This window comes from Camelus bactrianus, chromosome 8 (genome assembly GCF_048773025.1).
Source record: "Camelus bactrianus isolate YW-2024 breed Bactrian camel chromosome 8, ASM4877302v1, whole genome shotgun sequence".
Taxonomy (NCBI): Eukaryota; Metazoa; Chordata; class Mammalia; order Artiodactyla; family Camelidae; genus Camelus; species Camelus bactrianus.
In genome coordinates, this window is record NC_133546.1 from 94,798,602 (window position 1) to 94,812,896 (window position 14,295).

The 14,295-nt window shown below is 40.5% G+C and overlaps 1 protein-coding gene across 48 annotated transcripts in view; it reads right to left on the reverse strand.

Moving 5' to 3' along the window:
• LOC141578437 (uncharacterized) overlaps positions 1-14,295 on the reverse strand; it is a 511,397-nt gene that overhangs the window by 327,401 nt on the left and 169,701 nt on the right. For 43 of the 48 annotated variants that reach the window (XM_074368840.1, XM_074368860.1, XM_074368859.1 and 40 more), the window contains 4 exons: positions 10,028-10,213; positions 7,324-7,548; positions 996-1,195; positions 570-693 (listed from right to left, as the gene is read on the reverse strand). The exons of 1 other annotated variant lie outside the window; for it this stretch is intronic. The gene's annotated coding sequence lies outside the window, so the exon portion shown is untranslated. Of the gene's footprint in view, positions 1-569; positions 694-995; positions 1,196-4,112; positions 4,285-7,323; positions 7,549-10,027; positions 10,214-14,295 lie in introns of all 48 variants that reach the window. 4 more of the 48 variants (XM_074368855.1, XM_074368851.1, XM_074368862.1 and 1 more) reach the window with 4 other exon arrangements.

Here is a 14,295-nt window from a genome sequence, read left to right on the forward strand (position 1 = left end):
CTCTTGAGTTCTTAGCAAACTGCTTCTCTTATCCATACAAATCCCAGGTAGATTAGAAAGATTTTAGATGTTGAGCTAGACTATTGATTTGGGGATTTTGCACTAGCAACCTGCAAGTACATGTTCTAATGATTCTGTCTTCTTAAAACCACACCCAGATTTAAGTAGTATTTGTGGAATGTCTTCGGAGTAAAAGGGACTGTACTTTTACAGACTTTATGTTTTATACCATGAACAACGCTGACAAGGTCACAAAAGGAACCGCCTCACAAGTGACAGAAGACAGGTGAGAGGCATATAACAACAGGTCACAAAGATGGTAAGAGCAAAGTTGTTTCTCCAACCCCCCAAAAAATTTTTGAAAGAACCGAAAACTCTGAATTTTGAAAGTAAAATACTATCATATAAAGAAATAAAATAATCCTCTTCATCAGGGATTCAAGATCTGACTCCAGAATTTTTAGCATGCCATATTGAATCCAAGCACAGAAAAATCAGATGGACTAGTGGTGAGTAAGTTCCAGGAAAACTGCAGTAATTCCTCCACTTGTAAAAGGACATAAACTCACCTGTCGAAGATGAATGTAAACCGCATTCTGGAGAATTTCGGTAGCTCCCAGGCTCCGCTTCTGGATGGCAAGGACATGGACAGCTTCGAAGCATGCTTCTAACTCAGTCACCAGCATTCTTACACTGCAGGGGGAAACGGAGGCCCTCAGTCAAGAGCAGAGGTGTTCCTGTCGTGTCTCGCAGGCCGTGCCTCGGGGACTCAGTGCCCTGTAGCAGCCCGGCCCCAGGCGAGGACCCGCAGCATGGCCCACCCAACAAGGAGGTGCACTGTGCTTGAGAAAGCCCATCCCCGATGGGGGCAAGAGTGGCTGGTGGGTTTGAGTGAACATATAAATGCCCATAGAAATATGCCTGCATTCATTCAAGTGATACAAACAACAGTAGCAGGCTATTTAACAAAATTTCAACTGTCAGTGGAAATTTACCATTCCTTTCCACTTGTCCCCTGCACTCTGAGACAGGCTTAGGCTCTCTCACACCGGCAGCTCTGATGCAATAGTTGTGAAGTCGTTTTACTTTGCTGCAAGTGTCATCGCTCCCCGTGTGGCTGTGACTGTCGTCTCTTAACACAGTCAGATGTCTTCCTGGATCTCTCCCTGCGTTCCTTGCTCCTGCTCCTCAGATCCTAAGATAAAGGGCAAGTGAAGACACATGACCAGAAAAGGCACCGTGGACTTGACCGAAGTCCTCAGTGATCCCCTAGGTGAGTGCTGCCCACCCCTTAACTTCGATTCTCAAGGTTCTGCCCAGGGTGACATCCAGACAGGAGAGCTTCCTGGGCCAATTAAAAGCTGTGTGACTTGGGCCCTGGGACAGGTGCAGGAGCTGGTTCCAGAGCCGTGCCCTTCCCCACCTCTGCTCCCCTCTCTCCCATGTACCCACTGCCAAGCCCCCAGGTTCCCTGATATTCTGTCTTTCTCTTCTAATCTAATCCAAGCCCTTTTCCTCTTCCTTTATTCCCTAATTATCACCAGCTGTAGTGGTTTTTCAGTCACAGTATCTGAAAAAATTTCCGGCAGCTGTAAAAGAGGTCTCCAGATGTCAATGCCCATATGCTGGTTCCTGAAGAGAACCCCTGGTTATGGGGTCCCTCACCAACACCCACGGGGCATCAGACATGTTGCAGAGTCGACCACACCAACAAGAGTTTGCTGTGACCCCAATGCCCGCACAGCATCCCTGCTCTCATAAATGTATTTGGCCCACTTATCCGTTACTAAGAAGCAAAAGTAAAAAAAATTGCTCATGTTTCTTACTAAAATTATTTAAGTGGTGGAAAAAGAAATTATAATAGAAAAGAATAAATTTGACTGCATGTTAGATCTGTTCCTTTGGCTTTAAACCTTTGCTGTTTTCTAGGCTCAGACTTTGTAAGAGAAAGTTGCCTTTAGCCTGAAATATCCAGGAAAGCCTATTCTCCGGGCTCTGAGCTTTCACGATGTTAACTCTTCTGCACTTATGTTGAGATGGCAAGTTGCAAAATAGAAAATCAACTTTGGTTTTTTTTGGAGGTTTTTGAGTGGCACCATGATTTGACCCACGTGGACAGCTGCAAGAACAAAGAATTCCAAGGAGAAACAATTCGTACCGCAAGAAGTTTGCAACAACCAACTACATCCCCGCCCCTTTTTAGTATAAAAGCGGACTGATTTCTGACTTGGGGGAGACGGTTCTCCAGTATGTCATTCAGCCATTTTCTGGGTCTGACAGCTTTTCAAATAAAGTCACTATTCCTTGCTCCAACACCTCAATCTCCCGATTTATTGGCCTGTCATACAGCAAGCAGTACGAGTTTCGACTTGGTAACAAGATGACTGCATTGGAGGTAGTATGTCTCCACTCTTTCCTCGTTTCCAATATGTAACATGCACATCATTTATGATCTAGTGCAAATAATTCATCAAAGACAACCACAAAAAGAAACTACACTCACCTAGCTATCAACACTGAAGTCAAAACCTATCAATTTTATATGCTGTTTAACAACACAAATAAAAAACCTAACATAGGGAATTGATTCCACAGAAATAAAATTATTTCTACTCCTTCAAAACCTTTTTTTCTTTTCTATTTTATTTTGTTTTGCATGTTGAAAAGAAAATAAAAGACAAATCATTTTATTTCACGTATTTTGTTATAGCTACATAATTTAAATACTACAAAGATATTTAAATTGCAATAAAAAATTGTTCATATATTGTACAAAGATATATACACAATCAATGTGGATAAGGAAAGGAATGTAGTTTTACTAAAAATCCACTGCACATCCAATCTTTTACAAGCATATCCTGGAATATAAGCTCTATGATCCAGGGGTCCCCCACCTGCATTCTCACTGCTGAGTCCCTCAGTAATCTTCTACCAAGGCACCAGCATAGAACCACGCGATCAGTATTTTAGGTATAAATGAGGGAATTAGCTCATTCAATTCTAAAACAAAAACCCTAAAATAAATACTGAACTTATTTACAGATAAAGAAAATTGGACACAAACAAGTACAGTTTCTTCCCCAAGTTCACAAAGCTAATAACTGGTAAAGGCAAGATTTGAACTCATCTGTCTGATTCTAAAAACTAAGGTGGAAATCCCTTTCGACTGGGGAGGGTCCAGCAGCACAGCCTATCACCCTATCTTTGTTCAGATCTTGCCTTAGACAGCCTGAGACAGCACCCCATTCCTATGGAACTTGAGGGCAAATGATAACAATAAGGATTTTATATCCAGTAGTTTCTTAGGTATCATTTATATAAACTGTCAGCAAGACAGCAGAAAAACTCTGGGAAATATGAGTGGGTCCAGGGCTTTTTGCTGATTAGAAACTCAGTCTTTCAGGACAGAGTGACCTTCCCATGAGAGGCCACATGGACCTAAACTAAAGGCAGCTGAGCAGTGAAAACTAGCAAGACCCTGGAATTCAAGCAAGAATGATCCCTGCCATCTACCGCCCTGTTGCCTCTTCATCCACGTGGACACGAAGACAGAAGACCCGGGTTCTTGTCCAAGTTACACCATCATGGATTCTCACCCATAAAAAGTTACGACTCTATGCTGTCCTAAGTCCTTTCCAACTGAAATATGTTGACACCAATATCTCAGCAGAATGTCTATGTCTCCACAGCCTCTCTTCTATAAGAATAGTTCTATGGCCACAAAGCAGAAATCCAATTAAAAACCCCATGCACTAAGCAAGGTGAAAGTCTGCGTAAGAGACTTTGCTCTCACGCTCAGTGAATGAAAACTCAGAAAAATTGGTCCTTCTCCCTCAGCAAGTTGTAGGTAGGCTGATTGTGTGTGTGGGTGGGTGTGCGTGTGTGTGTGTAAATCAAATACAATGACGTCTGGGATCTCTACAGATTTTTTTTAAGTTACTGTCATTTCATGAGGATGAGACACCCTTTAAAGTAATTTGAATCTAGTGTTCTGAGAGAGTCTCAGGATCTTTTGGTTGAGGAGGGGAAAGGAAAGGAGGAAAGAAGTAAATGAAGCAAAGGAGTAAGAATACTGCAGGGGAAAGGCAAGACATTAATTTTGTTCCTACTTGCATCACAAACAAATTACGGACTGGCTTTGCCCCGATGTCCTGTCGAGCACTGAGTTGCAGATGAAGAGGTGACAGCCCATTTCTCACTGAGCTTGTGACTGTACGTGGCATCTTATAGAAACAAATCATTTATCCTGATCAAACACTCTAGCAGCAGGCCGTAATTCTCCTATTTTGAGAGATAAGAAAATAGGAGTTCAAAGAGGGTAGATAACTTGTCAAAAGTCAGAGGACCAGTAAATAAGAGAGGATGAATTCAAACTCAGATCTGAATGCAGAGTCTGATCTTCCCACTCCCAGGAATGGAAAATCCTTAACACACAGACTCCCCAGCTCCCCTGCAGTGTTCCTGGCACCAAGCATTTCCCATGGCGATGGACTCCAGTTCTCACAGACACAGCGCTCTGTGCAGCCAATGACCTTGATCAGACCTTGATCATCTACCTGCCACGCCTACCAGGCTTCACCATACAGGTAGGAAAGCTGGCTTTCAAGTGCATACAAAGCCACCCCTGGTCTAACCTGGGCTCTTCTGGGGCTTCTCCAGCCTAAAGGCAGCCATGAAATTGCTCACAGTTTGTACATGAGCCACACTACCTCTCTCCAACTGTCTCCACACCTATACTTCTTAGCTATGACCATTTTGATAATATTGGAAACAAATTTTTAAAAACACAAAAGAAAGGATCCTGGAACAATTATTTAATACTTACAATTTTAAATGATTTGTTACAAAGTGAGTATTTACAAACCGAATCTGCCTTCCTAGGTGTCAGTTTAAACAGTTAAAAAATATAATAGCAAAAAATTCTCACTTAAAAAATTAACAAAAACATCAACAATAATCTGGAAAAAACTCAAAATTAATGCCCATGTTGTACATGGAGAAAACTACAGGACTGTACTGAGGGGTAAATAAGAGGTGTGAATGTAGAGACATCAACAAATTACATGGAGGAAAACAGTTTTGTAAATATGGAAGTTCTCCTAAAAATAATTCAAAACTTAATAAAATTCCCATGAATACTCTTATCTGACTTTTTTTTAACTTGAACAAAGTATTTTAGAATTCTTCAGGAATAATAAAGTCGTAATAATAGCCAAGAAATTTTGGGATGGAAGAAAAGAACAAAAAAAAAAATCGCACTGTCAGATAATAATTAATTTTTACAATATGTAAAATATAGCGTTGGAATAAGGAAGTAAGATTGACAGAAATAAAGCATGAGCTCAAAAAGAGACTCTAGTCAAAATAAGTATTTTATACATGTGGGATTTCAAATCAAAGTGCAATGTATGAATTCGATAATTGTCCTGGGACAATCAGAGAATCACCTGGAAAGAACAAATTCTATTCCTGTCATAATGACCACAAAAAAAATTACAGATAGTGATGTAAATATTAAAATACTAATAACAGCAAATACAACTCTTTGCTCACATTAATTCAACTTCCCCTCACTATAACAAGTACTATTATCATCTCCATCTTAGACATTAAATAAACCTACATAAGAGATTTATACCATTATAAGAAAGTATTTCTAAGAATAATAACAAAGATAAAACCCAAAAGGAAGACATTTACTATCTTAAGAATATTTTGAGCCACAACAAAAATAAACCTAGTGAACAAAATGAAACGAAAGAAATGACAAGGAAAAACTCTGTGATAGATGTTGATGAAGACAACGGATTAATGTTCATAACATACAAAGAGCTGTCACAAAGCAAAAAGAAGCTTCCTCACTTAAATTTGTGCAAAGGACAAAATGGATCATTCACTTTTCAAAAGTCAGATGGCTAATCAGTGAAAAATGCTCAATACCTCACTGGTCATCAAATGCAAACTAAAACAATGAAAAAGCACTTTTGCTCATCTTATTGGTAAATATTTTTAAAAGATATTGTAGCTAGTGTCCATCTGTGGGAGAAAAAACTGTGAGCGACCTTTTTGGAGGATGACATGTCAATGGATATGTAAACTCTGAAAAACGTGTGTACACACTGATTCAACCCCACTTCTAGGAATCGTTTCGTTTAGAAAAAAACTCAGTTCAAATAGATGTACTGTTTACACTGGTGGGAAGAAAAGCTGAAGTGAAATCATATCCAGCAATAGAGAATTGGTTACATAAGTAATTCTACATTTTTCATTCCACATTGGAGAAGGAATTTCTAGTCACTTGAAAGTAGCCTGTGATGAACGTAAATGTCACATCCAGGGACTAAATTTCCAGGAGAATTAACTAAAGGCATGCTCATACAAGATCACAGGAATGTCTGTTAAAGAAAGATGCCAGTAAAACATCCTTTCTGACAGTGGAAAATGGAGAAAACTTAAGTGTCCACCATCAAGAAAATGATGCGGTAAATCACGGCGAGTTGTGTGCACTGAGGGGGCCGGCGTTTCCCCGTGACCCAGGGCCTTGTCCACAGCACTCTCCCACCAATGGTGTCCTTGCACAAGAGACCACACCTGCACATCAGGAGACCCCTCCAGTCTATCTGAAAGGACCGGGTGATTCTGGAGTGGGAGGACGTCTATGATATACCCCTGAGTGAATAAAGCGAGCTGCAGAAAACATATAGTATGGCCTTATTTTTCAAAAAAGCATATATACACACATATACATAGATTTCTCATATGTATGTATGTATGTATGGGTATATATATATATATATATCATAGGCATAAAGGTCATGAAATATATACACCACATTGGCAACAGCTTTTACACTCAGGAAATAAGGGGAAGGGAGGTAGGGCTCTTTCGGTACCACCACAGCTCTCTTTTCAGTATTTCAGTTAAGTACACTTGGAATTTAAAAGTTTATTTAAGCCCGAAGTAAAATGGACGATGCCTCCACAAGACATAATGCTATACTGGTCATTAAAAATCATGCCAGGGGAGATAGAATATTGTAGAAAAACATGTAATAAGCCGAATGGAAAATGGAGGTCTCCACACAGTAAACAGGCACAGAGTGCTCACTGGTTTTTATGACAGAGCTGATACACACTGATGAAAAGAACAGAAAGAAGATGTTAAAGTTTTAATTATTATTTCTGAGTAGTGGGAACTGGATAGCCTTTTTTGTCCCTTTTTTCAGACTTATTATATTAAATATACATTATTTTTCATCTGAAAAAAGCATTTTTAGATGTGTAGTACCACACATTGGAGAATAATACACGAGTACTTACAGAAACAAATAACTAGGAAACACCGCAGCAGCGCCACACAATGTAGAACGGGCGATCCTGATTAACACCGTGCAGTTACATAAGGACCCAAAAAGTGAGAGCACCTGATGTAACAGGGCGCGGACCCCTTCTATTTGTCACTTGTGTCTTCAGGGCTGAGGCAGTTCTGAGCATGGCCAGTGTCAGTGTTGGTGTCTGGATGGATGCCACTGGAGGTGAGGGCACCTGCAAGCCGAGAGGAATAACAGAAATCATCCTCTGCCTTTTCTGCCTTGTTTCTGTGTTACTTTAAAAGAGAGGCATAAATAAGATAAACTGTTTATCTTCCCTACTGAAATTTCTGTAATGAAACCGTTTTCAAAGTGTTCACAACTTATATTCTGCCTATAACAGACTTTTCATCAAAGCTTCATATTTATTAAATGTTAATTAACTCTGTTAATTAACTCCCTGTTGAAACCTTCTACTATAGAACATGAAATGCACTATGTGAAAGGACCACGCCTGCAGTGACTAGCTTGGCTGTCTTGACGGCAGTGTAGTCCGCCCCCAACATCCCGTGGCTCTGAGCTCCTGATGCTGCTAAGAGAGCACGCTGCCGCCTCAGATGGAGAGAAAGTGTGAAAGCATTTCCTGAAATCTACAGCACTGACAAAACATAACTGACAAATCCCAGGCTCCTTTGAAGCTGTCATTTTCGGTTTCTGGCCAACCCCCGTCAATGAGCAGAACCACCCCATTCCCGAGCAATGGCACTCACTTGGTAAGAAATTCTGGAGAAATTTCCAGGTATAGAATGTAACCAACTATACGTAGAACTCTGACAAAAGAAACAATGCAATACCCTGATTTTGGAAGACACTCAAAATATTCTCCTAAGCCTTTGTAGCTGGAAAGGTTTGGCTTCTCATGAGCCACTTATTTATTTCACAGCCAGGGAGCATCTCCCACAAACCCTGTTAGCCTGTGTCTGCTGGGAGCATCATGTACACTCTTGCTGTCGATCTTATAAGTCACAGGGCAGAGGCGTGTGTCTCACGGCTGCAACCCTCACACAGGCTCGCCTCCTAGCCTCACACTTTGAACTTGGCCCCATTTTCTTACCTGTTTATTTGGTATCTGTTCTTCTGTAAGCTGCCTATAATGCTTTTTGGAACAAGTCAGAAGAATGAGTGGGTAGATAAATGGAAAGATGGACAGATGAGAGATGGGCAGACCGAAAGAGAGACTCCAAGAAAAGGGGAACAAATAAAAGTTCCTGTGCAAAACCCTCTTCTAGTCAGGGAAGGAAACCACCACGGAGAAGAGTGAAGAGGCAGGTAGCTTAGGACTGTTTCCTGGATTCCATGAAAAGTCACACCAAGAGATGAGAGGGTAGAACTATAAATAATAAAAGAAAAAAAGCACACATGCTTGAAAAATATATCTACAATATGTACTTTCTAAAGAATAGATTCAAATCAGCAGGGCTCAATACCGCAATCCTTGGGTATTTACAGAAATGAGAATCCCATCTCCAAACCACAAGGCATCCCTTCGGAGCGCTGAGAGTCTACACGGGGCTGTTATAAAGCCGTCACCGCAAAAGCTATGCTCTCCTGCACTTAGGAGGAACGAGCAGTTGTGCACGCGTGACAGTTACACCCCACAGCACCTCTACGGGGGAGGGAAGCCTAGAAAGCCCCATCACTGCAGGACCGAAAACCAGTCCTGGAGAGCCTAAGCCGTCCTACCAGTTCTCCATCTCACAGTACTGGTCACTCCAGAGCAGGACTCGAACTCGGACACACGTCTGTAAGCACGATATTATCATGCTTTGTGTGATTTTTGTGTGTATAATACATTTGTTTCTGGCATGAAAGAATATTTAATAAATGATCGGTTGTCTTGTCTATCTCATTAGCTCACAATCAATCTTTATACTGTTGAATTGTACTATTTTCCTCTGGAGAACGGAACGGAAAGAGCGGGGGTCAGAATGAGGTGGAGCTCCATTCTTTATCTGGTATCTCATCTCATCCAAGTCCCCAACCAGGGAGAAGGAGACAATGTTCTCTTCATCTTTTAAAGAGAGGGCTCCACTGATGATGACTTACTCAACCCAAAAACCAAGGCTGTGGGAATGGCACATGTAGCAACCAGAGCAGTATCAAATGTAGGAAAGTGAAAAGAGCTCACGGGAGGGCTCAGGGGGTCAGCCTGATTTAATTTCAATCGATAAAAATACGACACTGTAAAAATACTACCATGCAATGGATTTGCTCTTTCTTGACATCTAGCAATTTTCCACAGCCCACATGTAACATTATCTTGAACCAGTGAAAGGAAGAGTCTACAGACAGGGAAAATCAATGCCACAGGCAGGCTGAAACCCAGGCTGGAGTTTAGAAAGAGAAAGGGCATAGTTAAGAATTGGGGAAAGGCTGGAGGAAAAAATCATCACAAGGACTCTCAAGCATCATCCTTCAATCATATAATCATTCATTCAAGAGAGAGTTACTGAGGTCCTATTTTGTGCAAGATTGTACACAAGGCAAAGCAAGAGTGCAGCGACCATTTTGGCAGCAAGGGGCGGGGCTAAAATACACTTCTGATCCCGGTACCTTGCACACATGTTCTCAGTATAAAGGCAAAGAAACAAAGTAAAATAATATTCTGTAAACTCAAAGCATTGCTGAAAAAAAATTAAAGAAGACCTAAATACCTGGACAGACACGCCACGTACATTACTGGATCAGAAGACAGTGCTCTTGGAATGGCAGTGCTCCCCAGAGTGATCCGTATATTATACGTGGTCTCGATCACAATCCCAGCTGGCTCCTCTGCAAAAACTGATTAGCTGCTGTTATAATTCATATGGGAATTCGAGGGTCTCAGTAAACAAAACGATCTTGAAAAAGAAGAACAACATGAGAGGACTTGTAATTCTCAATTTGAAACTTTACAACTGTATCTCTAGGTGAGATTAGAGGCCATTTTTAAGTTATTACTGTGTTTATCCTTATTTTCTAAATTCTCTAGAATGAATATAATTGTTATGATAAGGAAAATAAAAAGTAAGGTATCTTTTAAAACATCCACACCGATTCATTCATTGGAAAAAATGTATTTAAACTATAAAGAGGTAAACAAATATCTAGTGAAAAAGGACTACTTAAAAACAAGAGTGCATTTACATTTTTAAGAAATTGAAAACTGAAAAGCACAAACACATCAAGTTTCTAGGGAGACAAATACAACACATTAACACTTATTTTCAAAAATTCTAATTGAACAATGAAAATTCAAGAAAGGGAAATTCCCGATTGACAGCCAAATGCAAACACAAGGAGAGCAAAGGCCTAGAAATCACAGTTCCTTTAACTCTGCTACTACCTCAGTAGGGGAGGGAATTCCTCACTGAGGAGACAGTGGAATCCCATGCATAAGACAGTATACACAGTACAAACTGCGCTAGAATCGGGGGTGATTTTATTAGAAGAATTCTAAAGTTAGAACATTGCTGAAAAACTATAAATAAACTGACAGACAGATTAAAACACACAGTCATATATATTATATAGAAACATATGAAGTCTGCTCCCATGTTGCATAGAAATACAAACATATTTGTTCATTTATGGGCACTGATTACTTTTTCCCAGGTAGAATATTTCAACTAAAACAAATAATCAATAATACACCCCTCTTGTCAAATCTACTTGATAAGTTACTCTGCTATGTATTAATAAAGTGCCTAAGATAGATCTAAAAGAAGTGAATAAGATTTTTGTATGATTTCTTGAACACTTCTCAACATTCCAAATTTAATTTTAAAATAGATCTGAGCAGTATTTCTATATTATCTTTTCCCTCGTGAAATGACAAATACAGTCTTTTGTCAAAATTCTGTCCTTACAATGATTCACGAGCACCGTATCCTCACAAAACTGCTGGACAGCAAGTCACTATCCAGACACTGTGACCAAACAAACGAAACACAAGGAAGACAGTGACCCTATTCTGGAGGGCTTACCGTCTGTGTCAACACCGGGATTTTTATTTGATTGGTTTGATTAGGTAGCAAAATAAAATCAATCAATTATTTTCTTCTTTGAGCATTCTGTAAGTCATGACTCTGCTGCTAGTGTCATGAGCAGGAAAGACTTAAGCAAGACTTGATTAGGTCAAATAGCAACAATCATCACCGGAGAGTGAGTAATAAAGAAGTTAACTGATAGCAATGCTTCTGCCTACATGAGACCTAAAATAAACCAACACTGATCTCTGCAAGGAAAATGAGGAGATGAGGTTCCCAATGAGAAAACAAACAAACAAGAAACCAAAAAAGGAAAGACTTTATCATTAACGATTCCAGGCAGTAGTGGAGCATGGTGGTGAAGAGCACAGATGCTGGGGACAATCATGAGGCTCTGAACTCCCACAGCACTGGGTAGCTTTGACACTGATAAGTGAGTGAAATTTTCGGCATCTCACCCTCCTATCCATAGACTGGGGACAACAACAGCACCCGTCTCCTAGGACGGTCCTAAGAATTAAATTATTTTATATGTAAATTTTAAATAAAATACCTCAGATTTTAAATATTGCCCCAAAAGCACAAGGAAAAAAGAAAACAGAGATAAATTTGAGTTCATCAAATTTAAAACTTTGCTTCAAAAGACACCATCCAGAAAGTGAAAAAACAACACTCAGGAGAAAATATTTTCAAATAATTTATCTGATTAGGAATTTGTATCTCCAAATAAAAAAGAGCTCCTACAATTCAACAAAAAAGACAACTAAATTAAAAAATGAATAAAGGATCCGAAACGGTATTTTTCAAGGAAAATATACAAATGGCCAATAAGCACAATGAAATGATGTTCAAAATCATTAGCTGTAAGGGAAATCATGTCAAAACCACTAGGAGAAACCGCTTCACACTCACTACATTAGGTTATATTTAAAAAAAGAATAACAAGAACTAATGAGGACACACAGGAATCAGAGATAGCAGCCCTTGCTGGTGAGATGTAACGCTGCGTGGCTACTTTGGAAAACAGCCTGGCAGGACCTCAGAGTGTTGAACAGTTGGTTTCTGAATGACCCAGCAATTCTGCTCTGTGGGCACACACGTAAGAGAACTGAAAACTAATATCCACATAAAAACTCCTAAAGGAATGTTCACGGAGCCATTATTCATCACAGCCAAAAAGAAGAAACAACCAAAATGCCTATCACCTGATGAATGGGTTAAAAGAGGGGCCCAGCCATACAGTGGAATATTATTCAGCAATAGCAAAGCATGGAGTACTGACCCAGGCAACAACGTGGACAAACATTGAAAACGTTACTCAGTGTGAAAGAAGTCAGTCACAATAGATGGTTCCATTTACAAGAATTGACTCGATTTACATGAAATGTCCAGCACAGGCAAATCCACAGAGAGAGAAGGGTGGCTCCCTGGGGCTGGGGGAGGATGGGGAAGATGGGAATGAGTGCTTATGCATACGGGGTTTCCTGTTAGGAGGATGAAAATATTCTAAGATTGACTGGGATGCACAATTCTTGGCATAGAGTAAAAACCGGTGTAAATTTTAATTGGTGAATTGTATTAAAACTGTTAAGAACAAAAGTACCTCGGGCCAGTACCTTCCCATAGAAGATGCAAATTGCTAACTTTTATTACAGGAAGAAGAAACTGCCCTCAGCATGAAAGCAGGAGATCAGCAAATGTGAGTTAACCGAAATTGGACAAGAGCAGTTTACTTGAAACAGTTGCTGAGTGTATATGAAATATTCAGAATGAAGAAAATTAGTTTGACATCAAGATGAAGCATTCTGCTTCAAATGCAGATCAAGGATTCGGCAAGCCCACCTGCTAGAAATAACCAGAGAAGAAACCTGGTTCTTAAAACAAGCACCACATCCAACAAGGAAATGGTGGTGAGGAAAGCAGTCAGCCAAAAAACTGGAACAGTTTGCTACAAATAATTTCTCCACTGAAATTCCAAAAATAAAAAGAAAGTGATGCAATGCTGCACTGCCCTCGCGTGAATGGGCTTCCTCCGGTGCTCGACAGTTCTGTAACCCCGAATGAGAGACTCAGGAGAATCAGCATGGCTCCTGGGAGTCCCCAGGTGACTGCCCACCAGCACGCTGACCACCATCACATCTGCCATGGTTGAATTGCAGAGAAGAGACCAACTTCTGAAAGGCAGAGGAAATGTTGGCAAGGGAAAAAATGGCTGCAGTCAGTCCTGGGACAGAGGCCCTGACAGCAGAGTCCAGAAGGCTGCAGGAGAACTGGAGTGGCCCTGGGGAAGGAAGGGACCACAAGGGAGCAGATCTCAATTCTCTTCTCTCTCTCCCTTGGGTAGGAGAGATAATGCCTGCATCATTCTCACCTGGAACTGTGGGTTATGGCTGGCAGAAGTCGTACCGACACGGAATGATTATTCAAGACTCTGTGGGAAAAGTCCAGAAAAAGAGAAAGAGTAGGGTGACAACTCCAAGAGCCTCTCAAATGCTCCTATATTTACTGTGTATAACGAAAGTAAAAAGTCATTAACAGTTGTGTGATAGTAAGTAGGAACTTGAGGAAAGACGGGAGGAGACAGAGATTGTAGAATCCACAATGAGTACAAAGGCTTAGTGTATCTTTACGGAAGTCATGGGGTGAGGGGAATAAGATACATTCTTTAGATATGTGAATTACAAAGCAGACCACGAGACCAGCCAGGTCCTTGTTTTGGGGATAATAGACTATCTAAAAGCACACAAGCCCAGCTTTTATAGCTGAGGGCCTGGGTCCTTGCTTTGAAATGAGCAGAGTGCTATCTAAAGCATCAACTATGCAAGCAAAGCATTGTCTCTGCTTTTTAAGGCAAGGAGACAAGAGTGAGGATGCACATGCTCCTGCTTGCAAAGCAGTTACTAAGCACACATTTTTCTTCTGGACATTGACATGCTGCTGGGGTCTGTTACAAT